A 17,586-nucleotide genomic window follows, 5' to 3' on the forward strand; every position below is an offset into this window, starting at 1 on the left:
GGGGGGGGAGAAAACATTTGAAAACGGGGTGAGCTTACACCCAGTGAGTGACTTAAGAAAGATAATTGATTCTCATGCAAAATCTCAATAAAGAGTTTAACTAAAATATAAGCTTCTACAGTACTTGTACTGCAGTATAAACATTTTCAAAGCATGAAACATATAAATCTATTTTAATCATAAAATAGTAAAACTATTTCTTAGTCGAGAATAACCCTTACTGTGGGTAAAAACAATCCCAACACCAACTGCTAGTCAAGAGAGAACCCTTTTGCTCAATCTCTGGCTCTAACTACCTACGTGCACGTGGCCATACTAAGTACTGTCATACCTTAAGTACTTCTTCTCAGATACCTTCTCAAACGTCCTTCAGTATCTGGTTGGTTTGGTACCTTTTCAAATGTCCTTCAGAACCAATAGATACCTTCTCAAATGTCCTTCGATATCTAGTTGGGCGGATACCTTCTTAAATGTCCTTCGGTATCGCGTTTTAAGTAAAACTAGTCATAAATGACTTTTCTCTTTAAAGCATGTAAAGTATAACACATATGAAAACATGGCTTTAAACGTACTAACGCATGCTGAGTATATTTAACACATATAAATAGCTTTTCAACAATTTCTCATACATACATGCGTTTAAAACATAACTCATAGTTTGCTTGGAATCACTTTGTAAAACTAGCTGGCATGAGAATAATCTTCTTTAAAACATGCTTTCTATAACACGTTGTAATAAAACATTTTAAGCAAATGTTTTAGTCAAAAAGTTTTAGCCACTCACCTTGATTGCTTAGGAGCTTTTCACTCTAGTAGCTTCCTTTTCTACCTCGGGCTCCTTTTTCACCCCTAGAATCCAGATTCAATTTACAGCTTAGATTACTCATAGTTCTGGACCTTATTTTGAGATACTTCCTTCTACAAACATATTCTAAAATGTCTCAGGAATCTTACCCTAAAATTTAGCTCATACCTCCTCGTGATTTGGCCAGAATCAAGGAATCTTCAAGACTGGCCCAAACTTTTCCGAGAGCCTGACCCTTCTATCTTCTTCTCAGTTTCCAGCCCGATCCCTTCGCGCTTTTCCTCTACCAGCCCTACCCTGAAAACTAGACTTTCAGAGCTTTCAGGTGGCTTTAGAATCACTCCAAACGCACGAGTAAATTGGGAGAACTCCTCGTCCCTAGTTGATGCGTTCTCTTCAGACTTCACTGTCCAATGCATTCTCTATGACTAACGCATGGATTTGGCTCCAACACAAGGTTTGCTCAACTCTCCCACTCTTTTTACGGTATTTCTGAATTGTGATCTAAAAATGAAGTCTTTTGGCCCTATTTATACGCGTCCAAACCTTCTCTAGAGTTGACACCACCTACTTGGCTGTATGGCCAAATGTCTCCTTCTCACCCCATCAACGTGATGCTGTGATCATCGCAAGCTAAGTGTCTTCCTCCCACGTTGCCAACATATGAACCTCCAATCTGATGCCACCACCTCAAATTCTTAACGCTTAAGGATTTCTTCCCAAGAAGACACATGGTTTTGATGATGTTCTCCTAATGATCTCATCCTTTGTATGCGTCCAACTCTTGGATGTTCAACACATAATCCATACTCAATGCATAGCCTATCATCAATGCATAGCAAGCCAATTCAGTCTCATTACAATTCAACTTAGCCATCACAAGAAGCTAACCATCACCAACGCATAGGGTGACCATCCATCCTCGATGCATGGCTCACTAGGTAGTATCGTACGGCTGGCTTGTCATGGGCGCATGGTGCTGGCCACCAACGTATAGGCGTGCTACATAGGCTGGTCGTTCGATGCATGGGTGTGCTGCTTTGACGCATGGGTGTGCGGTGTATGTTGGCCATCGCTCACTCGCTTGATCGCATAGGCTGCGCGTGGCGCTTTAATGCTTGGCTGGGTGCTTTGGCATATGGGTGTGGCCGCTCGGCAAGGGCTCAACGCATGGGCGTGGCAGCTCGGTAGGGCATTCAACACATGGATATGAACGCTCGACAGTGCGCTCAACGCACGAGTGTGGCCGCTCGACAGTGCGTTCAACGCATGACAAGGGCGTCTGGCCGAGGCTGCTCGATGTATGGGCAGGGGCGTCTGGCCGAGGCTACTCGACGCATCAGCTGCCTTCTAATGCATCACCTCCATCTTTCTTCCTTCAGCTGCATGACATCCCTAACCACTCTTCCAACGCATCAACACCACCCTTCCAATGCATCAACACACAAAATTTATACTTAGCCAAATTTCCAAATTTTTCCCCAAAAGTTAAGCTTCCAAATTCCCTCTTTTCTTCAAATCTCCACTCTTCTCTCTACCATTACACACTAGTTTCCACATCAACCTACTCACCACACTAGTCTTAGTAGGGAACATACTCAAGTAGAGAAATTACGATTCGAGGTTCACACGTTTAGTCTTTTCTGAATCTGTGCTGCTAACGGCGTGGTAGGTGAAATGTCAACATCAGCTTTTGATTTTCTCGAGATATGTGTTGATGCATTCATTCCACCAACCTTGCATTGATCCCATTAGTATGCGTTATCATGTAGCCGCAATCATGCAGTGACCGCATTTGCATAAACCGCAACTCTACACGATGACCACAATCACTTGACGAGCGCAACTCCCATGTGATGGACACATGCAGCTGATTACCACAACACCCATGCGTTGATCGAATACGTTCACCTTTGCGATGGAGAGTTTCTCCACATTCGATCGTCTATGCGGTGGTCCGGCTTTCCGCGTTTGCGTCCACTTCTTGCGTTAGCTACAAAAATAGAACATTGAATGCATAATAACGCATAATAATAGGTTAGCCGAGATTCTTAATGCTAAACAACAAAAGCTCATTTTCTCACGAATTTCTAACATAATTGCCGCATATTTTGCTTAACAGTCCTCATAATTCTAAATAAAAGGCCTAAGATGATATGCATTTCTGCATGTTGAAGTCTCTAGAGACGAGGTACTGTAAGAGGTGTCATATAAGAACGGTTGGTCATAGGGTGGTATACTCTGAGAGTTATCTGGGTTACATTCCTGATTAATGAAGATCGGAGAGTTGCCTCGATCCCCTTGATAACTATTCTGATGGAAATTATGGCTCCCCTGGTTGTGATTCCTGTCCCAACTTAAAGTTGGGTGATCCCACCAACCAGAGTTTTAGATGCTACCAAATGACTCATTATGGGTAGAGTATACGGCCTGTTGATTCCACGGGCAGACTTCTGCTGGTTGTCCCTCCCCACATTGAACGCAATTCATTGCGGCCACGTGCATCAACGCATTAACTTGTGCTGATCCTTGAGAGAGATTTCTCTATTGATTAGCCATCATCTGAAGGAGAGAAGTCGTCATGGTCATTTGATCGACCAGTGTCCTCATTGTATCAGTTGACACATCAGCAATTTCTACTCTTTCTTGCTCTAGACCACTTTCCTCAAACTCGATATCAATCCACTCATCAGAATGTCGCGAGATGCGATCCAATATGCTCTTGGCTTCCGTATATGATCTGTCCATTAATCCTCCTGCTGCAGAGGCATCGGCAACTTTTTGCGTTGATTGATCTATGCCATTGTAAAACGTCTCCATCAGAATGCTATCGGGAATCCCGATATGCGGACAATTCTTCATTAATTGTTTGAAATGCACTCAGGCAGTGCTCAAAGTTTCATAACCCTGTTGCTCAAAATTCAACAGATCCCTCCGTCTCCTTATGTTGACAGTTAGAGGGAAGAATCTATTCATGAACCTGTCAACCAACTGTTCCCACGTGTTAATCTCATCCGGCTCTAACGACTGAGCCCACCTCTTTGCTCCATCCCGCAGTGTGTATGGGAAAAGATTTAATCTAAATCTTTCTTGAGTCACACCAGGCATGGAGAATGCGCTGCACATGTCTACAAAATTTGTTAAATGCACATGTGGGTTTTCTCCTTGTAATCCTTCGAATTGACCCACATTTTGAATCATCTGCAGCATAATTGGTCTGATTTCAAAGCTTACATTCTCCTCAACCACTAGACTTGAGATTCCTGGTGAGAAGTTATAGAAATCCGACGCCATATAGCCTCTCATTGGAACGTTGCGGTCAGCAGCAAGAAATATGGAATCTTACGCTGGCCATTTTCCCTTTGATTTCATGCGGGTGCCTCGTTATTCTTAGCCATGCTTCTTCACCACTTGATTCGGCCCTGATGTACTTTTATGCGAATAATACATTTGATCTCTGGGTCCACTTAGAATCTCTAGATCACTCCAGCACTCCTAAGCCGTCAGACTGCTCTTCGCGTTGAACAGCCAGTACAAAGAGATCTATCCTACAAAATACCACAAACACTCTCAAACAATAAACCGCTAACCAATCCCCGGCAATAGTGCCATAAACTTGACACACAAATTTTAAGTCTTTATCATCATACAAGCTTATGTCCCCGTTACCAATTTCCCGGCAACGGTGCCATAAACTTGACATGCAAATTTTAAGTCTTTATCATCATACAAGCTTAAACTTGGCAGATGTACAATGATGGACATAAGATGTACAATGATGCAAGTAAGGATGCAAGATACATTGCCATAAACTTGGCAAGACATACAATATATTCTAATCTTATGCCATACAACGCATGGATGAATGATGACTTTATTTCCTTTATGTGATACTACTTCTAGATATGCGTTATAAATGAGAAACTTGTAGTATACTATGCGTTGTCACAAGTTTCCTTGCGTTGGAACCAAGTATAATTCCACCACAAGTTTCATGGTGTGATCTGAGGTCGAACACAGGGATTGTTTTAGGTTATTGCATTACAATTGTGATATACGCGACCAGGGGTTTTTCAATTTATAAAAAGGTTGTTTGTAGAAGTATTTAAAAATGCGATAAAGTAAATTGTGCAGTAAAGTAAAGATAAGCGATAAAAATGCGGTAATAAAGTAAATTGGAATGAAAGTAAAATGCGATAAAATAAACCTAAGCTATGATAATACAAGATACAGGTTACATGATACAAGATACCGAGGTTGAGACTAACTATGAAGATTATACAAAGATCGTGTTATGAAGTGGTAAGGCTTATGTGTGAAACAGAAAGAAAAAGGATAATTAATATAAACAGCGTAAGTTTCTTAATTGCGTTAAAGATATAAGTACAGTTCCGCTTTCCTTTGGTGTACACCTCTCGGTGATCAGCCGTATTTCCCGCATCTCTATGGTGAGACATGGATGAACGTAATGAATGCAAGGTTTCTTCCATCTCTGGAAGTACTTCTTGTTTTAGTTAACGCATTCCTCTAACCTTCTATCGACAGATCAGAATGGCATCTTCACTTCTGCTCTCACAGGTGAAGATGTCGTCTAGCATGCTTTAGCTAAACATCTTTATTTCTTTAGCACAGATTAAGTTACTTGTTTAATTCATATTAATCACCAGGGGATTAAGAAAACATCATGGAGAAAATGATTGATGGAGGAACGGAAATAGACAGAGAAGTGGAAATGGAAATGATCAAGACATTCAATAATACTATTTAGCGTCTGATACATGTTTGTGAATGAAGAGATTAAGAAGATGAAATAAATTGATGAATGAGAGTTAGAAACAAATACAAATAAGCGCCAACATCTTGGCACAGATCTGGAATGGAGAATCGCTTGCCGGTGTTGATGGAGTGAATGGAAGGATGAGCTTCCCTCTCAGGCTTGCTTAACCGGTAGAAGGGATCTAAGTACAGAGCTTCTCGGTGGGGATTTGGCAGAATTGCACTGAGACTCACCTCTTGGCCTTGTCTCTTCTCTTCCCGGATTTCCTCCGATCAGCACTCAGATCAGCTCTCTTTCAATAGCCTCGTATCAATTATACCCCGTATCAAGTATATTTTTCAGTGAATTCTTTGAGGGTATTTATAAACTGAAGGCTTTGACTCTCTGACTTCTGGTCCCCACTTTATTGTTATGGAAAGTCCGAAAATGGTGGAATAAATATTCCTTCTGTTATGCAATCAGTCTGTTGAATATGCACAACGGTTAATTGTACACGTGTCACAATCCTCTGCATTTGTGTTACTCATTTGCATCTTTCTATCGTGTGTTCGCATGTGGTGTTGTTTTTATTACCGCATGCGGTTGAAGTTCAGCTCTGGATCGACTGTCGCATTGCGTTGATCGTCTCTTCAGTATTGATTTGACGGGCGTAATGTGACGGAGATGCATTGTTCAGTTTCTGTCTAAGCCATCGCAAGCGGTGACTTGGTTTCCTGCAAAACAGACTTGAAATATCCTTTTCTACCATCTTAATGGTTTTAATTGGTGTATTTGCAATGATTTATAATTATTGTATTTCTTAGCTAATTTTCATACAATCGACGCACATTTTCTCTCTTTTGGCCACAATATCTGAATAAGACAGCATAAATAACTTGTATTTCTACAAGTTATCACATGTCATCACACCCCCAAACTTAGAATCTTGCTTGTCCTCAAGCATGCATTATACTTAAGAAATTCTAACTCATCTTCCGGCTTTCCTTTGCGATGACTAGATTCTCATAATATAATTTCCTCATGCCTCTAACCATCGCCGCAATGCTCTCCTCCACTTTGGCTTCTTTTTCAAAAAGATCTTTTCTAAGTTTAGATCCGGCAAGCCTTTGCTCAAAAACCTTTTATTCATTCACCTCAACTTTGCGTTTAGCTTTTGAGAATGCTTTCGTTCAAAACACTTCAAAAATTTGCGATTACTTATTCAAATGTTGCATTGAACCTGGTTATGCCCTTCGTTTTGGCTTACCCCCACGTGTGTCATGCAGGCATCCAACTTCGGTTGCGTTCCATATTCAACTCAACTCTTGACTTGCTTTATTTGGCTTACGCCGGACAGAGGAGTTGCGTTATGCGTTGATCCTGGTGACTTACCTTCATTTTGGCTTGCCCCCACGTGTGTCATGCGAACATCCAACTACGGGTAAGTGTCTTTCACAACTTAACTCTTATCAACATGGGTTTCCCCATTGCGTTAACAGTGGAGTTGTTATTCTCAAAATTCTCACCTTTTTTTTAAACAAATGATCGCAATGCAATGAACGCAATTCTCCAAGACCGCTGCCACCCCCAAACTTAGAGGTTGGCAGCGCTCTCACCACAAAGCTAAAAACAAAATTACAGGAATGCAGTAATAAACATTTGAGCAAAAATTTACACAAAATAAAACTTAAGACTTCCAAAATTTGAAGAGGCTAATAAAAGTAAGGAACGCCTTGCTGTGATTAAATAGAAGATGCGGTGAATTATACGTACCATCATAGAAACATTGCAAAGCAACACAATCGGGTAAAATAGAATTTCAAAAGGATAAGGCATAAAAGATAACAAGAAAAGACCTTAGGCAGAATAACGCATGCGATCATGCGTTGGAATCCACGCGATCGAAGCCATGCGTTGAAGGATGAAAGGAATTCTTCCGTTGTACTACGCACCGAGGAGACTTATTGTTGCACCTACAAAGAGAAAATGCACCACAACCAAGGAAGCAGCCATATATCCAAAATAACAATAAAAATAAGCTAAACTAGGAAAGCAAGATAAAGATAGAGTAGAAGACGTCCCTGGAAAAGTAGGAGTGTTGTCACCACAAGGAGTCTTCCATGCAGGAGATTGCTCTCAACTGCTCGGGTCAAGGACTTACCCTAACCATTGGAACTTCCGACAATTGTTTGGCACATGTTGGCATGTGCTTAGAATTACCTTCAGCTCATGCGACTGATTGCCCTTCTATCTTGGGGTTAACATTCACTTTCAGCGCATCGTTTACACTTAAATATTGTTTGCAACCTAGTCGCACAAGCTGCAATACTCCCAAGATAAAAAGGTTGCCTGCAGAGACACAAAACTCAACAAACATTTAGCTACCAAGTCCTCGACAACGGTGCCAAAAACTTGATGACGGGAAATGAGATGTCAATTTCTCAACAACAAAAATTCCGTGGACGCAATATGTGATGCATGTCTTAAGGTATGCATTGATTATCATGCGACGATGGTCATTTGTTGGAATGACTATGCGTTAACAAATGTATGCAATGACCATGCGTCCTATCACAAGTTTTCTTACGCTCATGCCAAGTATAACGCGAACGCAAGTTTCTCGGGTGATCCGAGGTTGAACACAGGGACTTGTAGCTGGATGAATGCGGTAATGTGCATGCAACGGTTGAATAAAAGAATGGATGGGAGGTTTCTATGTTAACACTACTCCGACTCCTAAGTAACAGACAATGCAATGAAAGTATGAAAGAGAGGTAGATACACGATAACTCTTGACATGAAACAAATGAATGGAAAAATAGATAAAATATGGAGATGTCTTCATTACAACCCTTAAGAGTGACCGCAAGGGCAACCTTAGTCAGCACAAGCCATGCGATCATGCCACACACACTTGAGCCTAACTCTAGGACGTATGCGATGGATATGTGAAAGTGCCGAGAAGCCTATGCCAGCCTAAACCCCTATAACCCGCTCACGGGCTTTCGCCGCATGAGCGTGATGGCCGTATATCACCACCATATCCTACTTCCTGGACGCATGCAATATCCTATTTGTAAGGTGCATATGTTGTGTGACTGCAAAGGGAAATTATTCCTAAGTCTCCATTCTTGCTTATACAAACCTAATCTAGCTCTTCCGAGCATCGATTCTAACCTAGCTCTCTCGAGTCTTAGGTTCTTTCTTTAGACTCTCTCCCAAGTAGCTCTAAAGGTGCAATGGACGCAAACATAAGACAAGGTAACCGTATGAACTTGGCTAACGTAAGATTATTCCTATCCCTAGTGAATACTTGCTTACATTGCTTAATGCGACCAACCACTTACCCTCCCGGACAGTTACTTGTTGCTGACTCAACTCATGGACAAGCGTGCTACAGCTTCACACTAAGCAAATAAGGTTTTCTTACACACTCAGCAACACACACCTTCCGGTGGTTCGCTAAATGCTTCATATCTCTAATCCACATGACTAAGAATGTGATACTCTAGCAATCTCACTAAGTGATGCAATGAAGATAAAGATGCTAAGTAAAGAAGATAGAGATGGAGTGGAAGAAAACACAGAAATGCATTGAACACATAATGTATTAATTCCTCAATCACAAAATGTAATACAATACAATATAAGAAAAGAAGAGAAAATGAAATGACCAACTGAAAGCAAAGACTTTCTTCCAGCGGATGTGCGTCAAAGCTGCCGGTGGTGCCATGGATGGGCGATGGAGCTGACTCTCCCAAGATCTAGCTTCGGTTGAAGGCTCCAGTTGTCACTTGAAATGGATGAACGAGGTGAAGAACTCTCAAGCTTCTTCTCACGCATTTTCCTGGATCATAAGGATCCGCCCTAGGCGAACCTCAGGCGAAAACCTTGGATAAGTTGAAATTCTACTCATCGGCTTCTTTATATAGAGCCTGGATTGCCGACAGCATTAATGGACTACTCTGATTCTGACATTCGTGGCGCGTTTAGTCCTTTACTGAATTTCTGCTGCTAACGGCGTGGTAGGTGAAATGTCAACATCAGCTTTTGATTTTCCCGAGATATGCCTTGATGCGTTCATTCCACCAACCTTGCATTGATCCCATTAGTATGCGTTATTGTGTAGCTGCAATCATGTCGTGACCGCATTCGCTTAATACCGCAACTTTACACAATGACCGCAATCGCTTGACGAGCACAACTCTCATGCGATGGACGCATGTGGCTGATTACCACAACACCCATGCGTTGATCGAACGCGTCGCCTTTGCGATGGAGAGTTTCTCCACATGTGGTCATCTATGTGGTGGTTCGGCTTCCCGTTTGCATCCACTTCCTGCGTTAGCTACAAAAATAGAACATTGAATGCATAATAACGCTTAATAATGGGTTAGCCGAGATTCTTAATGCCGAACAACGCAAGCTCATTTTCTCATGAATTCCTTACATAATTGTCGCATATTCTGCTTAACAGTCCTTATAATTCTAAATAAAAGGCCTAAGATGACATGCATTTCTGCATGTTATCACCACTCGGCAACCTTGGTATTCTCGAAGTGAGAATCCAAGAGGTGTAGGCTCTGTGTGAATTTGGTAGAGGGAAGGAGGAAGAAAATGATCGAACTACACGATCAAGTAAGTGGGAGAAAGGTTCTATCTATCGCATAGACTTAGAGTACTTGATCATTTAGTAAATCTCGCTCTCGTGAGAATTGTCTAGCCAATCGTTTAGTCTTTCACTCAATTCGTTTACACAATCGTTTAGCAAATCTCGCTTATCACTTAGTATCTCGTTCAATCGTTTACATGATCATTTAGCAAATGTCGCTTGATCGCTTAGTATCTCGCTTACACGATCGTTTAGCAAATATCATTTGATCGCTTAGCATCTCGCTTATACGATCGTTTAGCAAATCTCACTTGATTGCTTAGTATCTCGCTTACACGATCGTTTAGCAAATCTCGCTTGATCGCTTAGTGATGCTCATTTTTATGAAGTGAATTATGGATGATATGCGATGGTGAAGTTTTGTTGTGCACTCAAGTTTCCTCAACGGAATCCAAGTGTAAATTCCACTGAGTTTCCTGGTAAATCCAGGGTCGAACTCAGGGACTTTTGAAAATAGATTGTATTGGTAATTTTTATGAAAACTTTGCAGTAATTGGTAACTCAATTAATTGGGGGTTTGTTGTTGATTGCGTTAATGAAAAATAAACAAATGCGGCGGATTTGAGAAAAGTCAGTTGTGTGATAGATGCACTAAGTATGCGGATGAACGGGTTAAGAAGATCCTTAGCTAGCGTTACTTGGGAATGCTACAACTATGCACAACAAGTCATTTTTCAATGCAAATTCAATGCTCCTAAGTCTAGGACGCATGTGTTGAATGCAAAAGTATCCATAAAGCTTATCCCTAAGTATCTACTCTTTTCCTATGCAATGATGCAAAATGCTAAAGGCAAGGTGACCGCATACAATTATATCTTATCTTTGGGATGCATGCAATGCGTTGATAACAAATAGTGCTTATTCCTAAGCTCCTATCTCTTGATTATGCGTTCTAATCTGACTCTCCCGAGCCTAGATTCTAACCTGGCCTTCCCATGCCTAGATCTTGTCCTTAGACTACCCTCTAGAGTATCTCCAATGGACGAATGAAGCATACATAATACAAGATAATCGCATAGAATGAAGATTCCCTAGTTGTGCTAGCTAAATGCTACTTGACCCATTCAACAGATTTAGCTACTCATGCATAAATAACAGAGAGTGAACAGATATAGAGAAAGAACTTCCATTTTTATAAATGAGTGGAGTACAATATAACAATGGAAGTTAAAGGTAGAGAGCCTGGTAGCAATTCCTTGCTGACCGAGGCTTTTTCCACTGTAAATCTCTATTCAGTTCCAAAGATGTTCCCGCTTCCGCAGGTGTCGGCCCTCTCTTTATGCTTGAAGCTTCCGGCACTCTCCCAAGCTTACCGGACGTGCGAACTGATTAACAGATCACTGATCAACTGATCAACCAATCAACCCCTTTTCTGAAGGATGCCCTTGGTATTTATAGAACATCCACGGTGAAAGTCAGCTTCTCTCTCATGATTGTACAGATAGAACTGCTTTAATTCTTGCCTGATGCGCTGAATATTTGTCACCAAAAAGCTGAATGTACTTGTGATCGTTATCAGCTATCAACTTAATTAGGATTCAACTGTCATGAGCTTTCTGTCCCATCGCGATTAATTAGCCTTTCACCCAAATGCGCCCACCATGTTATGCTGACCAAGTTGCGGCAATCCTTCTCAGGCGAATATTTGCGAACACGATCATCACAAAGCTTTGCGGTGAAGTTGCGCTCGACCAATGATTTCTTATGATTGCAATCCTTGCATTGCGTCAATGCATATTCTGCATAAAAATACAAAAATCAACTGTTCCTATGCGATGAACGCATGCGGCCGCAATATTATTAAATTTATGCTTGATGGACGCAATTTAACATATTTTATCAACACAAGCCAATATTGTTTAAGAACTTAGCACTATGATAACGTGCATTTCTGCCCGTTGTCACTTAGTATCTCACTTACATGATGGTTTAGCAAATCTCGCTTAATCGCTTACACGATCGTTAAGTCTCTCACTGGGGGCTATCGTGTAGTCTCTCGTGAGTAAACGATTAGTTAAGCCAATAATGAAGCGATCAAATAACAAAATGAAAACTCTTTTCATTTTATCCTTCAGTTATGAAAATTGAATAAACCTCCCACTTTCATGGTTAATGCAGAAAATAACCAACCATAATTATCATATAATTGTTTTATTATAAATAAATATAATAACTAATTTATCATATTATATTTATAACCTATAGTTTTAATATCACATCATATGTAATATTTAAACCATAGTTCTTTTCTCCTTTATTTAATATAAATCATATTTATATCAAATTCCTCCAATCAATGTATCTCATACATCATGTATTAATTATATCATATATAATCAAATTCTCTCTTGTTAATTTGAACACTTCAAACTAACCCAAAAACTGATTCTCAACTTAAATCTATTGAGCTACCAATGGGATCTTATGGACCTATAGCTTGAAGCTCCAACGGTACGTGAATAATTGACTAAACTCTTTGATAACTTGTAGAAATACAAGTTATTTATGCTGCCTTATTCAGATATTGCGGCCAAAAGAGAGGAAAGTTGCGTCAATTGTATGGAAATTAGCTAAGAAATACAATAATTATAAATTATCGCAATTACACCCACTAAAATCATTAAGATGGTAGAAAAAGGATATTTCAAGTCTATTTTGCAGGAAACCAAGACATCGTATGCGCTTATGGCTCAAGAGAGAAAGATTAATGCATCTACGTCACATTGCGCCCATCAGCCAGGAATGAATAGACGATCAACGCAATGATGGCACAATGCGACAGTCAACCAGAGCTGAACTTCAACCACATGCGGGTAATAAAAACAACACCACATACGGGCACACGATCGAAGATGCAAATGAGTAGCGCAATGATGGAGGATTGTGACACGTGTATAACTAACCATTGTGCATATTCGATGGACTGATTGCATAACAGAAGGAATATTTATTCCACCATTTTCGGACTTTCCATAACAATAAAGTAGGGAGCACAAGTCAGAGAGTCAAAGCCTTCAGCCTATAAATACCTTTGAAGAATTCACTGAAAGATATACTTGATACGGGGGATAATTGATACGAGACTATTAAGAGAGAGCTAATCTGAGTGCTAATTAGAGGAAATACGGGAAGAGAAGAGACAAGGCCGAGAGGTGAGTTTCAGTGCAATTCTACCAAATGCCCACCGAGAAGCTCTGTACTCAGATCCCTTCTACTGGTTGAGCAAGCCTGAGAGGGAAACTCATCCTTCCATTCACTCCATGAATGTCGGCAAGCGATTCTCCATTCCAGATCAGTGCCAAGACATTGGTGCTTATTTGTATTTGTTTCTAACTCTCATTCATCAATTGTACTTCATCTTCTTAATCTCTTCATTCGCAATCATGTATCAGACGCTAAATAGTATTATTGAATGTCTCGATCATTTCCATTTACACTTCTCTGTCTATTTCTATTCCTCCATAAATCATTTTCTCCATGATGTTTTCTTAATCCCTTGGTGATTAATATGAATTAAACAAGTAACTTAATCTGTGCTAAAGAAATAAAGATGTTTAGCTAAAGCATGTTAGATGGCATCTTCACTTCATGCCATTCTGATCTGTCGAGAGAAGGTTAGAAGAATGCGTTAACTAAAGCAAGAAGTACTTCCAGAGATGGAAGCAACCTTGCATTCATTACGTTTGTCCCTGTTTCACCACAGAGATGTAGGAACGCGGCCGATCACCGAGAGGTGTACGCCAAGGGAAAAGTGGAACCGTACTTATACCTTAATGCAATTAAGGAACTTGCGATGTTTGTACTAATTATCTTTTCTCTTTCTGTTCCACACATAAGACTTGCCACCGCATAACACAATCTTTGTATATTCTTCATAGTCAGTCCCAACCTCAGTATCTTGTTTTATGAAACCTGTATCTTATCTTGTTTTATGAAACCTGCATCTTGTATCATCATAGCTAAGGTTTATTTTACCGCAATTTACTTTATTACCGCATTTTTACCGCTTATCTTTACTTCATCGCATTTTTAAATACTTGTACAAACAACCTCTTTATTAATTTGAAAAAAACCCTAGTCGCATATATCACAAATATAACACAATAACCTAAAACAATCCATGTGTTCAACCTCGGATCACACCAAGAAACTTGCGGTGAAATTATACTTGGTTTCAACACAAAGAAACTTGTGACAATGCACAACATACTACAAAAACATTCATTAATAACGCAGATCTAGAAGTAGTATCGCATATCATTGCATAAAATCTATGACAACAAGTTTATGAACTTGTTGACATAGTACAATTTATGTCATCAAGTTTATGGCGCCATTGCCGGGGAACTGGTAACGGGGACAGGGACTTGAACCTTGCTTGCATCATAAGCTAATTTTTGCTGTCAAGTTTATGGTGTCGTTGTCGGGGATTGATTAATGGTTTATTATTTGAGTATGTTTGTGGTATTTTCCAGGACAGATCTCTTTATACTAGCTCTACAATGCGAAGAGCAGTCTGACAGCTTAGGAGTGCTGAAGTGATCCAGAGATTCTAAGTGGACCCAGAGATCAAGTGTATTATTTGCGTAAAAGTACATCAAGGTCGAATCAAGTGATGAAGAAGCATGGCTTATAATAACGAGGCTCCCGCGGGAAAAAAGGGAAAATTGGCCAGCGCAAGATTCCATATTTCTTGCGACTGACCGCAACGTTCTAATGAGAGACTATACGGCACCGAATTTCTATAACTTCTCACCAAGAATCTCGAGACCGAAGGTTGAGGAGAATGTATGCTCTGAAATCAAACCAATTATGCTGAGATGATTCAGAATATGGGTCAATTCGGAGGATTACAAGGAGAAAACCCACATGCGCATTTGATGAATTTTGTAGACATGTGCAGCGCATTCTCCATGCCTGATGTGACTCAAGAAAGACTTAAGTTATATCTTTTCCCGTACACATTGCGGGATGAAGCAAATAGGTGGGCTCAGTCGTTAGAGTCGGATGAGATTAAAGCATGGGAATAGTTGGTTGACAAATTCATGAACAAATTCTTCCCTCCAGTCGTCAACGTAAGGAGACAGAGGGATGTGTTGAATTTTGAGCAACAGGGTTATGAAACTTTGAGCATCGCCTGGGTGCACTTCAAACAATTATGAAGAATTGTCTGCATATCGGGATTCCCGATAGCATTCTAAGGAGACGTTTTACAATGGCTTAGATCAAGCAACGCAAGCAGTTGTCGATGCCTCCACAGCAAAAGGATTGATGGATAGATCATATACGGAAGCCAAAAGCATATTGGATCGCATCTCGTGACATTCTGATGAGTGGATTGATATCGGGTTTGAGGAAAGTGGTCGGGAGCAAGAAACAGTAGAAAGTGTCAATGTACCAACTGATACAATGAGCACACTGGTTGATCAGATGACCACGATGACTTTTCTCCTTCAGACGGTGGCTAATCAATAGAGAAATCTCTCTCAAAGATCAGCGCAAGGTAATGTGTTGACGCACGTGGCCGCAATGAATTGTGTTCAATGTGGGGAGGGACATCCAGTAGAAGTCTGCCCGTGGAATCAACAAACCGTATACTCTGTCCATAATGAGTCATTTGGCAACATCTACAACCCTAGTTGGTGGGATCACCCAACTTTAAGTTGGGACGGGAATCACAACCAGGGGAGCCATAGTTTCCATCAGAATAATTATCAAGGGGATCAAGGCAACTTTCCGGTCTTCATTAGTCAGGAATATAGCCCAGGTAACTCTCAGAGTATACCACCCTATGACCAACAGTTCTTATATGATACCTCTTGCAGTACCTCGTCTCTAGAGACTTTTCTGAAGCATTATATCAAAAAGAGCAAGGCAATTAGATAATCGCAAGTTGATTCCCTTAGAGGTTTGGAAGAACAGATTGAACAGCTTGCAATTGAGTTGAAAAACAAAGTGCCTGGTACGCTGCCTAGCAGTTCAGGAGCATCGGGGTCATGGGGTAAAGAGCAATGTCACGCAGTGACATTGAGAAGTGGTAAAACAACAACCTCTGTGCTATGAGTACCAGATTCTAAAACAATACCAGCAGATTTAACTGTTGATGGTGACCAATCAATCAATAGTGGAAAAATTACAAGTTCAGAAGCAAGTTCACCTACAAAAGATGAAGCTCCTCAAGACTTGAATTCTAAATTAATGCAACCTCCAGATAATGAAATGCAGCAAAGACAGGACCTCAAAAAGCAGCCAAGTCAATAAGAAGTACGACGGGATCCTCCACCTTTCCCGTACAGGCTGAGGAAGAAAGACGATAGTAAGCAATTTCAGAGGTTCTTGGACGTTCTTCGACAACTACACATCAATATTCCCCTAATAGAAGCTCTAGAACAGATGCCGAGCTATGTAAAATTTCTCAAGGATATTCTTGCTAATAAAAGAAAGATCGGGGAAAATGAAACAGTTGCGCTAACATATGAATGCAGCACACTGTTTCAAAACAATATCCCCACCAAAATGAAGAATCCTGGGAGTTTTACATTGCCTTGCACAATAGGAGGTAAGATGGTCGAAAACGCGCTATACGATTTAGGGGCGAGCATAAATCTAATGCCCTTGTCGATCTTTAAGAAGCTGGATATCGGCACGTAAGACCAACAACGATCACACTGCAATTGGCCGATAGATCGATAACGCATCCTGAGTGCAAGATGGAGGATGTACTCGTACAAGTGGACAAGTTTATCTTCCCAGCGGGCTTTGTTATATTGGATTATGAAGCTGACAGAGAAGTACCTATCATCTTGGGTCGCCCATTCCTAGCAACAGGACAAGCACTAATCGATGTGCAAAAAGGAGAACTGACCATCAGGGTCGACGATCAGGAAGTAAAGTTCAACATCTTTAATGCGTTGAAGTACCCAAATGATATGGAGAATTGCCAGTATATTGAGGAACTGGGGGAAGAACCTTGGAACGAGCCCCCAGAGGAGCTGAAGTAAGAGGATTTTGGAATCAGTGCAATGTTGAAGGAGGATTGCGCCGCAATTTATGTTAAATCAAACTTTGAACCACTCGAGTTATCTGAACGAACTTCACAACGCATCAAGCCATCTTTGGAAGAACCACCTGTGCTAGTGTTAAAGTCGTTGCCTGTGCACCTTAAGTATGCTTACTTAGGAGGTAACAACACGTTACCGGTTATCATTTCTGCCTCGCTGAGTAAGGAGAAAAAAGACACACTTCTACAGATCCTGAGAAATAACGCAAAGGCTTTAAGATGGACCTTGGCAGACATTTGAGGAATCAGTCCCTCGTATTGCATGCACAAGATTCGTTTGGAAGAAGGAAAGA

The 17,586-nt window shown here is 40.7% G+C and overlaps 1 pseudogene; it reads left to right on the forward strand.

Annotated features, from left to right (window-relative positions):
• The first annotated feature begins 16,626 nt into the window (after positions 1–16,626).
• On the forward strand, positions 16,627–17,234 carry LOC150038718 (uncharacterized; annotated as a pseudogene).
• Positions 17,235–17,586: the final 352 nt, after the last annotated feature.

This window comes from Benincasa hispida, chromosome 1 (genome assembly GCF_027475165.1).
Source record: "Benincasa hispida cultivar pf3 chromosome 1, pf3_genome.v1.1, whole genome shotgun sequence".
In the NCBI taxonomy this organism is placed as follows: domain Eukaryota; kingdom Viridiplantae; phylum Streptophyta; class Magnoliopsida; order Cucurbitales; family Cucurbitaceae; genus Benincasa; species Benincasa hispida.